This window comes from Lygodium microphyllum, chromosome 1 (genome assembly GCF_053477565.2).
Source record: "Lygodium microphyllum isolate KBCC chromosome 1, Lygodium_microphyllum_v1.1.10, whole genome shotgun sequence".
In the NCBI taxonomy this organism is placed as follows: domain Eukaryota; kingdom Viridiplantae; phylum Streptophyta; class Polypodiopsida; order Schizaeales; family Lygodiaceae; genus Lygodium; species Lygodium microphyllum.
Window position 1 is genome coordinate 146,665,315 of NC_141135.1, and position 13,365 is coordinate 146,678,679.

Here is a 13,365-nt window from a genome sequence, read left to right on the forward strand (position 1 = left end):
CTATTGAAGTTTTTTATTCTCTCTTTCTATTATATCATCTTGCCTCCATTATTGAGAGTGAATGAGAGAGAGGAAGTGAGAGATTTGTTGAGTGAGGGATTGAGGGAAGGTGAAGCCTTTGTCATCTTCAATCTCTTCTTCTTCTTCTTCTCTACTAGCTTCTCATCTTGTTGGTATGCTCAATGGTAGATGCAAAGGGGTGACAACATTGGATTATGTTTCATGGGTTGCGAAACAATCTTTGAGCCTTCAAGCTTCTGAACTACAATGCGGGAAGGTAAGATAGGTGAGTTCATTACAACTCAAAGGTAGACTTGTATTCTTGTTTTCTTGGGATAGAGAGAGGGATGCATGGTTAGGTATAGAGTGGAGTGTCGAGAGACAAGGTGAGAGATTGTCATTGAAGTGAGGTGTAACTTTTAAAAGAATAGACGTCTGCCCAATGTCTCGATTGTTCCACGTTTAGCTCAACCCCAATACTCAAACACACTTTATTTCCCTAGGTGTTTAGTAAAGTTTTATCCAACTAGAGAGGTGGTCATATTTAACAACCCTATTTAGTGTAGAAAAGCTACTTGACTTATTGGGTCCATCTAGCCATAGATGTCTAATGGTTGGGATTGGGATCTTCCACTTTCTTTGATACGTTTTTATTTAGCTATCTAAGCAAAGCATACTAACCCACTATGAGGGACATAAAAAGTAGCTTCTTTCAATTGTCACATTTTGCTTGGTTCCTTATTTTTTTTTCTGAGTGAGGTGCCAAATAGGGCTCCTTGGCACACTCTACGTGGTTCCTTATCACAAGAATTTAAGCACAAACAACAAATCCAAAAAATAATAATATATTAATCAAGAGTCCATTATAAAAACATTACTCTCATAAGAGTGACCAAAATTATTCTGTTTAGGATGGGGCCTTCCAATATGCAATCGTACTCCTTTGAAAGTCATAGGACATTTATGATCACAGAGTCTCATTAAGCTCTTCTATGCATCTAGAGCTATCCTACATCATAACCAAAAAAAGTCATTTACACAAGCATAATAGTTTGTTATTTTTTAAAAACATGCATGAACCTACCATTGATTTTCCTATTTTTCCATTTACAAAATACATCACTTCCAAAAGTATTTTTATGCTTTCTTTGGGTCTAACTTTAATCTATTCTCAACTAGATTTATTTTAGTGGCTAGAACCTTACGTTAACAATTTTTTAATAGTGCTCTTTAGCTTATTTTTACTCCTATTTTAACGTTTTTATAACTAACATATTTAATTAAAGGAAAAAATTATTGAAAATTTGAATATGTTTTGATAAAAATGCTATAATTCAATTTATCCCAATCTTGTGATTGTTGCTTGGTGGCCAACTATTGTCATATGAAATTATTGCTATGTTAGATTGACATATAATCATCATAGCTTGAGATATTTATAATGTACCCACCCCACACTATTGGTTGGGTGGGGGGATCTTTAGTAATCTCTCATGGTCTATCCCAACAATTGGCACCATCCAAAATCCACTAGATTCTCAAACTTTGCGAACTCGGTGACCTGGGTCTACTTGTCAATGAAGTGCCTTAGCTTCTATAATGAAAAGTAGAAGTTAGTGGTAGAGAAGGGTGATATATAAAGTTGTGTGGAACACATGCCCATTATCTTTTTGCCAATTAATCAATTCTTGTTTTTTAGGCTTCCTTATGTGGAACTCCCACCATAGCTAAAGGGTGAGTACCTTACTCCACCATTGCAAGAGGTGAGTTCCTTGCTGCCAATTACCATTCCTCTTGATGTATTGGTTCAAGTTAATAATCAAATCATTGGCTATGGTTATCATGATCATGGTTATAATTTCTTGAGCCTATTTTGTATTTCCTTAGTTATGGAGTTTGGATCTCTTACATTGGTATTAGAGCATAGGTTTTGATCCTATTATAGAGAGTTCCTTTTCATGTTAGTATCTACTTGTAGTCATTTTGAAGGCAGGGCACTACACTTAGATCTTGATCATAGGGTTTGATCACATCACAACAATGACTAGATAGGCTTCACCATTCTTAACCGTGATCATTTTGGAGACTCTTGACAAGCTTGTGGAAGAAATGGTAGTCACGATGCCATTTTATTAGGTCATGAGATTTCTAGATAACAATTTGAATAAAATGGCACTCAAAGAGTTTGGAGAAGATTAGAACCATGGTTAGTTTTCAAGAAACCCTTACTTTCCTCTTCCTTTTCAAGCTCTTTCAACCTCGATGGAAGTTTATGCTTCATATCTCTCAAGCATGAACCTTCTACTTTCAAAGACTATGTGAGCCTTCTTCTGAGCATTATTTGGAGCTAAAAGAGTATTGATCTACGGGGGTTTATGCTATTAACATGGTTGAAGCAACCAATTGAAAATGCACTGCACCTTCTATTACTGTCCTAAATCTTCTCCTACATCATCATGACTAGCTGACTGCTTGATTTGAGGTATGATAAGGCTTCTAAATGCTTGACAAAGCAATGTCAAGATTTGTTGAAAATAATGGAGGCTTCGTTTCATCTATTATGCAAGAAGGATTCATTCTATTGCTAGAATACATAGGTTAGTAGTCATTTCTTTCCATTAAAGCTTGCTTACAAGCTTGAATAAGCTTCCTACTAAGCCTACATATCTGACAATATCTTTTCTTTCCTTGAGTTTTCATGGAATTCCAAAATCCTAGATATGAAGTTGAAATACAACGAGTATTCTTTGGCCAAATCTTGGTCATTTGAAAAGGCTTTTGTCTCAATGTCCTCCAAGAAATCCTCTAGAAGCTCTAGCTCATCATTGATCAAGGATTGAAGCATTGTTTAGTTTTTGGTAAGATTGTAAGGGAGAGCCTTGCCTTGCTAAGAAAGTTGAGAAAAAGGTATCATGTTTTTAAGATAGACTATAGACAGTCGAAAAAGGTTACTTTGTAATGTTTTGATGGGGCAAGCTCTTACCTAGCTACCCCTTGATGCACTTTATGTGTTGATGTAAATATCAATAATACTCACATTATTTATTTAAAAAATTCTATAAATCTGGATCATTCCTTCTTTTATCGACTTTTACTTGTAGATATCCTTACATATATAAAAGGCTAACATATAAGGATATATATGTAAAATATGTATAGTCTATATACTTTTTATATGCCAAATTATTATTAATTTTAATGAAAGAAAACTCCAAAAAAGTGAAAACATGATCATTTATGTATTTTTATAATATTGGTTTAGAAATAAATAAAAGAACTTGAACAGCTAATGGGATTGATGGATTCTCAAACAGTGAACCTAATCTAGATTAGCATACATTAATGTGGCCCTTTTTGTAGTTAAAAAATCAGGAGAAAATACTCAATGCTAGCTCTTTGGCATGTTGCTTATATAGCATATTTATGTGGTTTTTTTGTTTCTACTTTGTGTTTATAAAGTTATGCTATAAAGTTACGAGTTGAGTCTTAAACAAAATGTGTTTAGAAAAAAAAAAGGAAATATAAAAATCACCAAGTCTTAGACTTTGATTAAGTAATTTTTTGGTTTTTCATTTTATGTTTTGTAAGATACTCTTCATCAACACAATGTGTCAAGTTGTATGACGAGTTTCTAACCAAATCTAATTAGCTCCAAAAACTTCTAAGTATTGTTCATGTAATGCATAGTTTAAAAGAAACAATGTCTCGATTTGCTTAGATATGATTGAAGACATTTTGTAGTTTTTTCAAGCAAAAAAATTGACATTTATAACTATATTCAATCATAGATTTGTATTGTTATGATGAATAGATATACATTCTTATGGTAAAAGGTTACATAACAGTAATACACTCCATACAAATGCCAAATTACAAGACCTCATTAAGATATTCTAAGAAAATGAAAACTATGGCATTAAAAAAAACATTACTAAAACCATGTGCCACAAGTTGGCATAATATATACAAAGTTGAATTTTCTTGGGCAACATAATGTGCAAGCATTATTAGTGTGTCAACAATATGTTCAACTTGAAAAGTAGTCATAATGCACCATCAAACCACTATCTCATAAATGAGTAATAGATATACATAACAAATGCAAGTTTCAATGGCTTACTCAAGCACTATCCTCATTCTTACATGCCAACAACATATGGTTGACATCAAATAACAAAATATGCACTATGTTATACAAACAAAGACTGGAACAAACACATTTTTGCCCTGGTACCAAAATACACAAAAAGGATTCTCCATACTAAACCATTATAACTATAGCTTTTGAGCATCATTAATGTATAAATAATCTCAATCTCCAAAACAACAACAATAATCTCAAATGGAATACTAGATTGATGATCAATTCTCAACAATCCTTTGGTATCTTGGAATGATTCACCACTTAGCCACCCACCCACCAAATTAAATTTGATAGCATCTATCATGGCTTATGTATTTGCTTTTAATATGATGTATAATCTAGTGAATATATCACAATAGTGAAATATACACATCCAAAGGTAGGCCTCTGTGTTCTTAGCAAGTAATCAATTGAAATGATTCTACAAGTCCACCATGAAAGGTCCCTATTTGACACAATGTTAGAAACAAAAATGAAGCGGGTTATACTTGACAATATAGTCAAGCCCAACATGATAGGCATTTGAAAGGGCCAATCAACATGAAGTTGTATGCATCATCTTGCGGGTGTGACAATGGTCGTCTTCTATGAAGACCAAAAACGTTCAAAAACAGATGGCTTACTTGTAATAGGCTCATCTTGCTCGGATATCACCTTCGAGAATGCACTATTCCCGTTCCTCTTTCCACTTGGTCATGGTCCATATGATGGTAATATATATCTTAGTGAATACATCAAGATTCATGTGTCAACATTGTTCTTTGTCTATACCTTACACAAGCCTTATGTGGTTGCATGAGGCAGACATCAATAATACAACAAATGAGGTATGTGCATATGTTCCATCAAACCACGAGTGATTGAGTTTAACACAAAAATTAAGAGCCCTCCTCTTAGCAAAATAACTTCATAAGTATCATCCTATCTACTATATAATTGGTAGTAGAGTGGCCATGGAAAATGCAAGTATAGATTTCCATTTATTGCATACAACAATAGTAGACAGTGAAACCCAATGATACTATGAGCTCCACAATGCCATGTTGTATCACACAACATTAATAGCCCACATGAATATTCAATGAGTAACAAACTTATCCATCTCACTCTACCTAGTCATGCACACAATGGAGGCCAAGCTGATGGGTAAATTAAATATTTGGATAGAAGACAAAGAGACTAGGCATGTAAGACTTGGATTCAAATAAGCAAAAACTAGTCTCCACTGCAATATTGTCCAAGCCAATATCTCCCATCATTGGAGTAGCCCTAAATTGCATGAACATGTCATCATGTGGTTGCACGAGATAGACATCGACAATATAACAAATGAGATCTCTGCATATGTTCCATCAAATCACGAGTGATTTAGTTTAACACAAAAATTAAGAGCCCTTGTCTTAGCAAAATAACTTCATAAGTATCATCCTACCTATATAATTGGTAGAGTGGCCATGGAATTTGCAAGTATAGATTTCCATTTATTGCACACAACAATAGTAGATAGTGAAACCCAATGATACATCTACTATCATCTTAGATATGAGCTCCACAATGTCATGTTGTATCACACAACATTAATAGGCCACATGAATATTCAATGAGTAACAAAATTATCCATATCACTCTACCTGGTCATGCACACAATGGAGGCCAAGCTAATGGGTAAATTAAATATTTGGATAGAAGACAAAGAGACTAGGCCTATAAGACTTGGATTCAAATAAGCAAAAACTAGTTTCCACCACAATACTGTCCAAGCCAATATCACCCATCATTGGAGCACCCCTGGATTGCATGCACATCTCATCATGTGGTTGCATGAGACAGACATTGACAATATAACAAATGAGATCTCTATGTATGTTCCATCAAACCACGAGTGATTTAGTTTAACACAAAAATTAAGAGCCCTTGTTTTAGCAAAATAACTTCATAAGTATCATCCTGCCTACTATATAATTGGTAGTAGAGCGGCCATGGAATTTGCAAGTATAGATTTCCATTTATTGCACACAACAATAGTAGATAGTGAAACCCAATGATACATCTACTATCATCTTAGATATGAGCTCCAAAATGTCATGTTGTATTACACATTAATAGCCCACATGAATATTCAATGAGTAACAAACTTATCCATCTCACTCTACCTAGTCATGCATACAATGGAGGCCAAGCTGATGGGTAAATTAAATATTTGGATAGAAGACAAAGAGACTAGGCATGTAAGACTTGGATTCAAATAAGCAAAAACTAGTCTCCATCGCAATACTGTCCAAGCCAATATCACCCATCATTGGAGCAGCCTTGAATTGCATGCACATGTCATCATGTGGTTGCATGAGATAGACATCGAAAATATAACAAACGAGATCTTTGCATATGTTCCATCAAACCACGAGTGATTTAGTTTAGCACAAAAATTAAGAGCCCTTGTCTTAGCAAAATAACTTCATAAGTATCATCCTACCTACTATATAATTGGTAGTGGAGCAGCCATGGAATTTGCAAGTATAGATTTCCATTTATTGCACACAACAATAGTTGACATTGAAACCTAATGATACATCTACTATCATCTTAGATATGATCTCCACAATGTCATGTTGTATCACACAACATTAATAACCCACATGAATATTCAATGAGTAACAAACTTATCCATCTCGCTCTACCTAGTCACGCACACAATGGAGGCCAAGCTTATGGGTAAATTAAATATTTGGATAGAAGACAAAGAGACTAGGCATGTAAGACTTGGATTCAAATAAGCAAAAACTAGTCTCCATTATAATACTATCCAAGCTAGTATCACCCATCATTGGAGTGGCCCGAAATTGCATGCACATGTCATCCTGTGGTTGCATGAGGCAGACATTGACAATATAACAAATGAGATTTGTGCATATGTTCCATCAAACCACGAGTGATGTAGTTTAACACAAAAATTAAGACCCCTTTGTCTTAGCAAAATAACTTCATAAGTATCATCCTACCTACTATATAATTGGTAGTAGAGCAGCCATGGAAAATGCAAGTATAGATTTCCATTTATTGCACACAACAATAGTAGATCCTGAAACCCAATGATACATATACTATCGTCTTAGATATGAGCTCCTCAATGTCATGTCGTATCACGCAACGTTACTAGCCCACATGAATATTCAACGAGTAACAAACTTGTCCATCTCATTCTACCTACTCAAGTCCAATAATTCGATGAGTAAATTAAATATTTAGATAGAAGATACAAAGAGACTAGGCTTGTAAGACTTGGATTCAAACAAGCAAAAGCTAGTCTCCACTGTAGTATTGTCCAAGCCAGTATCGCCAATTATTGGAGTGGCCTTGACCTACATGCAAATTCGGATAATGATAAGAAGCAAGGATGTTCAATACATAGACAGCTCTCTTGCCAGCATACAACAACAAAATTTTACAAGGACTGGGAATATCATCATGTATCCTATGGACCTATATTATGCTTCAGCCATCATCCTTAGACAATCTAACATTCTACAAGTACCACAAAAACCACAGCATCACCAAAGGTACATCTATATTTGATAGAAGCCACTCTACGAGACGATTATCAAAACATTATTGAGCAACACAAAAGACTAGCACAGCTCATTGATTTTCATTTGGGCCACCAAATTGATTTTTTTTTCAACATTTATTGTAATAAGTTACATTTAGATATGAGAACAAGCTAATAAGTGATGAAAACACAACACAATCATACTACATAGAGCATCATCTTCATGATCTCATCATAAACAAGGAAGACCTCAAAATGTATATCACGAAGTATACAAAAAGAACTCTACAGACCTTGGACCGGGCCCACCAACTAATAAATATGATCATCCAAAAATTCCATTTGAAAAAGATAACCCAACAGTATTTGCAGTATCTCCAACATTAATTGAGTGCTAAAACAATGTTTACAGTATCTCCAACATTAATTGAGTGCTAAAACAATGTTGCATCTACACAAACCAAGATGTTATAGCTGACAAAAGAGTTCAAAATAATACATGGTAGCACTTTAACAATAGAACAACAAGCATTCTACAACCAACTCATAAATGTAACATCTGGCCTACACATCTTTAGCATCACACCGGGCAGTGGGAAAACCTTCCTCATATGCTACTACAATGAAAATCTCATTGCCAAGAATAAAAGTGTGCTATTAACAACAGGTATAGGAGTAGCCCTATAGCTAGGCTATGCAACCTCTCCACCACAGCCAGCTATTAATTTAAGACACCAGTGCATACATAGCAATATCCAATATATTACAAGAGATAAATAAGCACTTCATTGCAATGAGAGAAACATACACAATCATCATTGACAAGATGTCCATCTTGATACAAAGAATATTTGACATAACAATATTCCAGATAGTTGGCATTTACTAAAGCTATCTTCTCAATTTATTTAACAAATTGTTACCAATCTACAACCATTGAACTGAGTTCTACCAACAATGTCACATCACCATGTTAACATATTTGACATGTGGACAACACCATGCTCTCCACATTTTAGCTTGACATGCACATGACCTGCTATTCCTACAATTCCTGCAAGTGATCAGATAACATTATTCAACCAAGGAACATACACAAGAAAGTCCACGTGAATGTATCATTGATGAAAAGGAAAGCCTAGATTTCACAAATCAGAGAACAACAATCATCCGTACATATAAGGAAGATATTCAAAGTGCAAGAAGTAGGTTTTCCATAAATACTACACATCCGAAGAGATCCATGCTATCAAAGTTCAAACAAACGTAAAGCCAACAATACATAACTAGTTGCAAGACAATAACTTCCATAAGATAAAAGAGATAATGGTTAGAGCAATTGAAATGATAATAGAGAATATCAATCTCACCATAGGTATCACAAATAGTGCAACATGTAAAATCGATTATATTGAGAGAACAAATGATGAGATGATCTTTGAAATCTAGGTCACAATCTAGTCTACTAACTAGCAACTCACATTATGATGTAGCAAGGACAAAAAGTGGTACCACAAACCCACATTCTCACTAACACTTACATATATAATCACAAGCCACAAATCACATTGAGCTATAGTTACCCAAAAAGCACTTCTGCACATAAGAAGCACATATATGCTCGGATTGGACTATGTGATGCTCTCTTGCGTAACCAAAAGAAGAAACTTAAGTATAGTTGGGCTTCTAGATCCATCTAGCTTTGCATCAATATGATACACAACATTATGAATGACACATACAAACACTACATTTTAGGACAACTCAATGTAGACCAACTATAGCATAATGTGTCACAAAAACACCTCCTAGACTTCTTCCACCAAGGGAAACAAATAAAAACTTACATTGTTCATTTTCTAAAGATCATCAATCATGTCAAAATCTTTTTCAATATACTAAGACAATCTCCTTTCCCTAATTTTTACAAATAAAAACCATCCACAAAGGCAAAAGATGACTCTAGATCAAGTACACATGACATAAATAATACTCCCTGGTATTTATAAAATTCAACAATGCCAATTTATCTAAGCACATCAAACTATGTATGTAGATGTTTAAGCTATACATTCAAAACTACAAGAATACCCAATAATAAATCAAGCATCATCCTATTGATCCACAATGTCATAGATACCTAACAACAAACTAGATGAGAATATCAAACAAGATCGCTAGGTGAAGATCATCAACATACATTGACCACTTCACAAACTACAATGACTTCCAAAATCTAATGGACACATTCAAGTGTATACTCAACAACAACCCACTTGGAGAATAAAACAAAACTGCAAATGATACAAACCTTGCTATCATCTTCAATATCCTTTCTTTAAAGAATCTAAACCCACTAACACAAGCACATCTCATATGTAGGACTCCTACAAGACATACCCAACAAATTCCAACTCTAATATGAAGAGACATACGAGAATCCACTATAAAAGGTGTATGTAAGCAACATGACAAACATTGAAAAAAAATTCAACACAAAAGAAAACCCATTAAAATTTTGAAACAGACATCCAAACCTACCAACTATTTTTAAAAAAATGTGAGGTCCATATAGAAGCAATAGCTAATAGTATAAATAAGCCTAGGAACTTGGAGTAGGATATGATCTTGAAAAAGAATGCAACTATTATGGGCTACAACAACCTATGTGGATGCCTAGTGTGATGAAAAAGTATTATTTTTTAGGATAAGAAACTTGATTTAGCATAGGAGCACATTGTACATAATCTATTCCATGCTTCTTAACATAGAATAAATACATATAACTTTCCACTTTCTACATGATTAATGTCTTTCAAAATTCTAGTTTTTAACTAAATTCATCATTTTTTGAAATCTGATAAAATATTCAAAAGCCTTTAACAAAATTGCTAAAATTTCAACATCCACATCAACATAATATATTATCTTCATTTGATGTTAAATAACTGTTTATATAACATTTTCAATTTTAAAAAAATAGTTTTATGTTCGCCTTTCATTTTTTAGCAACAAAAAGTAGAGTGCACTTCTCCAAATCATTCAAGACCAAACACTTAATTGCAAATGCCTCTCTAATTTTATTTTTTCAAATTGAAAAACATTAAAATTTCACTTTCCTTTCGTTTGAAGTGCATTGTTTCCTCTTTTGTCAGGAGTACCATAAGCATCTGAAAAGGTTTGAAATTGGTGGCCCTTCAACTTTCCACCTTGTGTGTGCATGTGTGCATGGAGACCAGACCTTCGAAGGAAGTTTCCTCATCTCACTGGAACATTCCTTTAATCCTCTGTGTGTGTGTGTGATATCTCATCTTGTTTGGTCCACTTGCAAAATATCCAAAGCCTAAAACAATAAATGCACGTGATGCAATCTAAAAGCCCTAGCCCTTACTTGGGGTAGACAAGATGTGACTATCTCTTTTGTAAGGAACCTTGACCTTGATGTTGACCTCTACTTTTGATTTGGGAGGTGCACATTATTGAAATTCTAACTTTCCTTTCCTGCCCTCACAAACTTTCAAAGCACAAGCAAAGGTGATTGTCTGCCTACATTCAGAGAGAGGCCCATGGTGAAATGCCAATTTAAATTTGCTTTCACTTTTTGTCAGGATAATCATTAGCAATGCTGCTAGGCTTTCTTTGTCAAATGTCTTGAAATTAGAATGACACTGTCTTGGAAATTAGAACCTAAATAGTAAATCATTAGTAATGAGAACCATTCATTCTACCTCTACAAGTTGGTGAATTCCATATTCAATGTGTAATAGGCCAAATCTAGCAATATTACAACCCACATCTCAAGAAATAGACAAGATATAACAAAGAAAAAGTGTGTTCATGAAGGAGCAATATAGGGTGTTACTTGCAAGCCAAGTGAGAAGATCATTAGTAAGGACTAGATAGTCAAACTTACGTTGTAGGTGTCTACGACAATACCCGGTTTTGATATCCATGTCACCAACATGACATAAGTTTACCTTATTCATGTCCATGAAGCTATTGGAAGGGGATTTATCCAAAGCTTGAGATGTGTAGAATAGCAATTGCTAAAGTAGCTAAAGTGTAATATAGTACTGGTACATAGCAAAGAATATGGCTCAACAATAAAGGAGCTTGTGTATTTAAAAGCCTTAGGCTAAAAACTGAACTAGAAGTAGTTATTCCCCTTCATTAGTACCCTCTAACTAGAGGGAAACTAAGGGTCATGGTTTCTCAAAGGGTTAGTCCCAAAGAAGAATGAAACCAAGTAGCTCATGTTCCAAATTTGGCTTGCCAACCAAGAAGTAAAACTTGGGAGTCGGCTAAAGGACCCATTGGTTTGAAACTTTGCCTCATACAAGAGAAGGGATAGACAAGTCATTAAAGCTTAAGCATCACAGGGGAAGGGATAAGGTACCAAAATGAAGGATAGACCTTGCATGGGACAAAGACTTAGGATACAAGGAAGTAGCAAAGAAAAGACAACCCACCATTATTTACTAATGTTATAATAAAGAATTCTGTAACGCAACGATTCATTAAGTAGCAAACCAAAGGAAGCATCTATCCATAGAAGTATAATCGTGATTTACAAATTTACTATAAGGGTAAGAAGGTAGAGTTTATCTTACTCCAATTTCAGGCCTAATTAGTTGCCAATTGATCCATACCAATGCATAGTTGATAAACCTTATATTCAAAGTGCAAAGGGTTAAAGAATTCAAAGTATAATAGACTAACAAAGTTTTATGGGATAGATGGTTTGAAAGGGGGTTGGGGTGTCATTTTTTCTTTCATGCAAAACTCACACTTGCAAAACCAAGTTTGCAGAGATGCAATATATAACCAAACATGCCATAACATAATTGAATAGATTCGAAGTATCTTCGTATATTGCCAAAGACAAGATGCTAAGAACATAGCATGACTAATAGAGTGGCCTAGACTACATTTTCCATAAAGATGAGGCTAGAAGAGACTTGGAATACCTAGTATGAACTGGTTCAAATCTTCCACAAGTATAGAGGCATAACTATTATAGAGAAATAAAGAGCATTGTTAGCAAGTACTGTCCAAGCCCAATGATACAGGTGGCACTATTTGCTCTTAGAATTAGCCCTAGCAATCGAGTCATTCGGCTATAATAAACATGCCAAAAGCATGGAGATCATAAATATGGTCCTTGACTCCATTAGGCATCAACTTTGTTCTCACCCTCTTCGTTCCTAAATTTTCTTTTCATTTTGGGTTTTTGCATGTTCTTGTGCATTGGTCATTACTTACCTTTAGTCCATCTTGACTATGGTGTTCCTTTGTATAATACTTGGATTTATAAAGCATGTTCTTAACATTTGGTTTGTATTGTATTGGGTTGTGGTGTAAAGTTACATTGATCATTAGGGTTTGGTTGAGTCAACTTCTATTTATTCTAGTTCTTAAACTATTATCTTCCCTCTTCTCTCTGATCTCCTCTATTCGAGCATGACGACCTTGCTACTCCACTTCTAGTTGCATTGTTGGCATGTTGGTAACACTTGTATTGGTTCTCCTTCGTGTTCATATTCTAACTTTCCAGGAAAAAAGCCACATGAGCTAATCAATAAGGATTGCATCCAAATGCTACAAAGTAGTAACTACATTGCCAATATAACCCGTCAACGTCCCATACCATTCAGGGCTATGGGAAAGTGGTGGT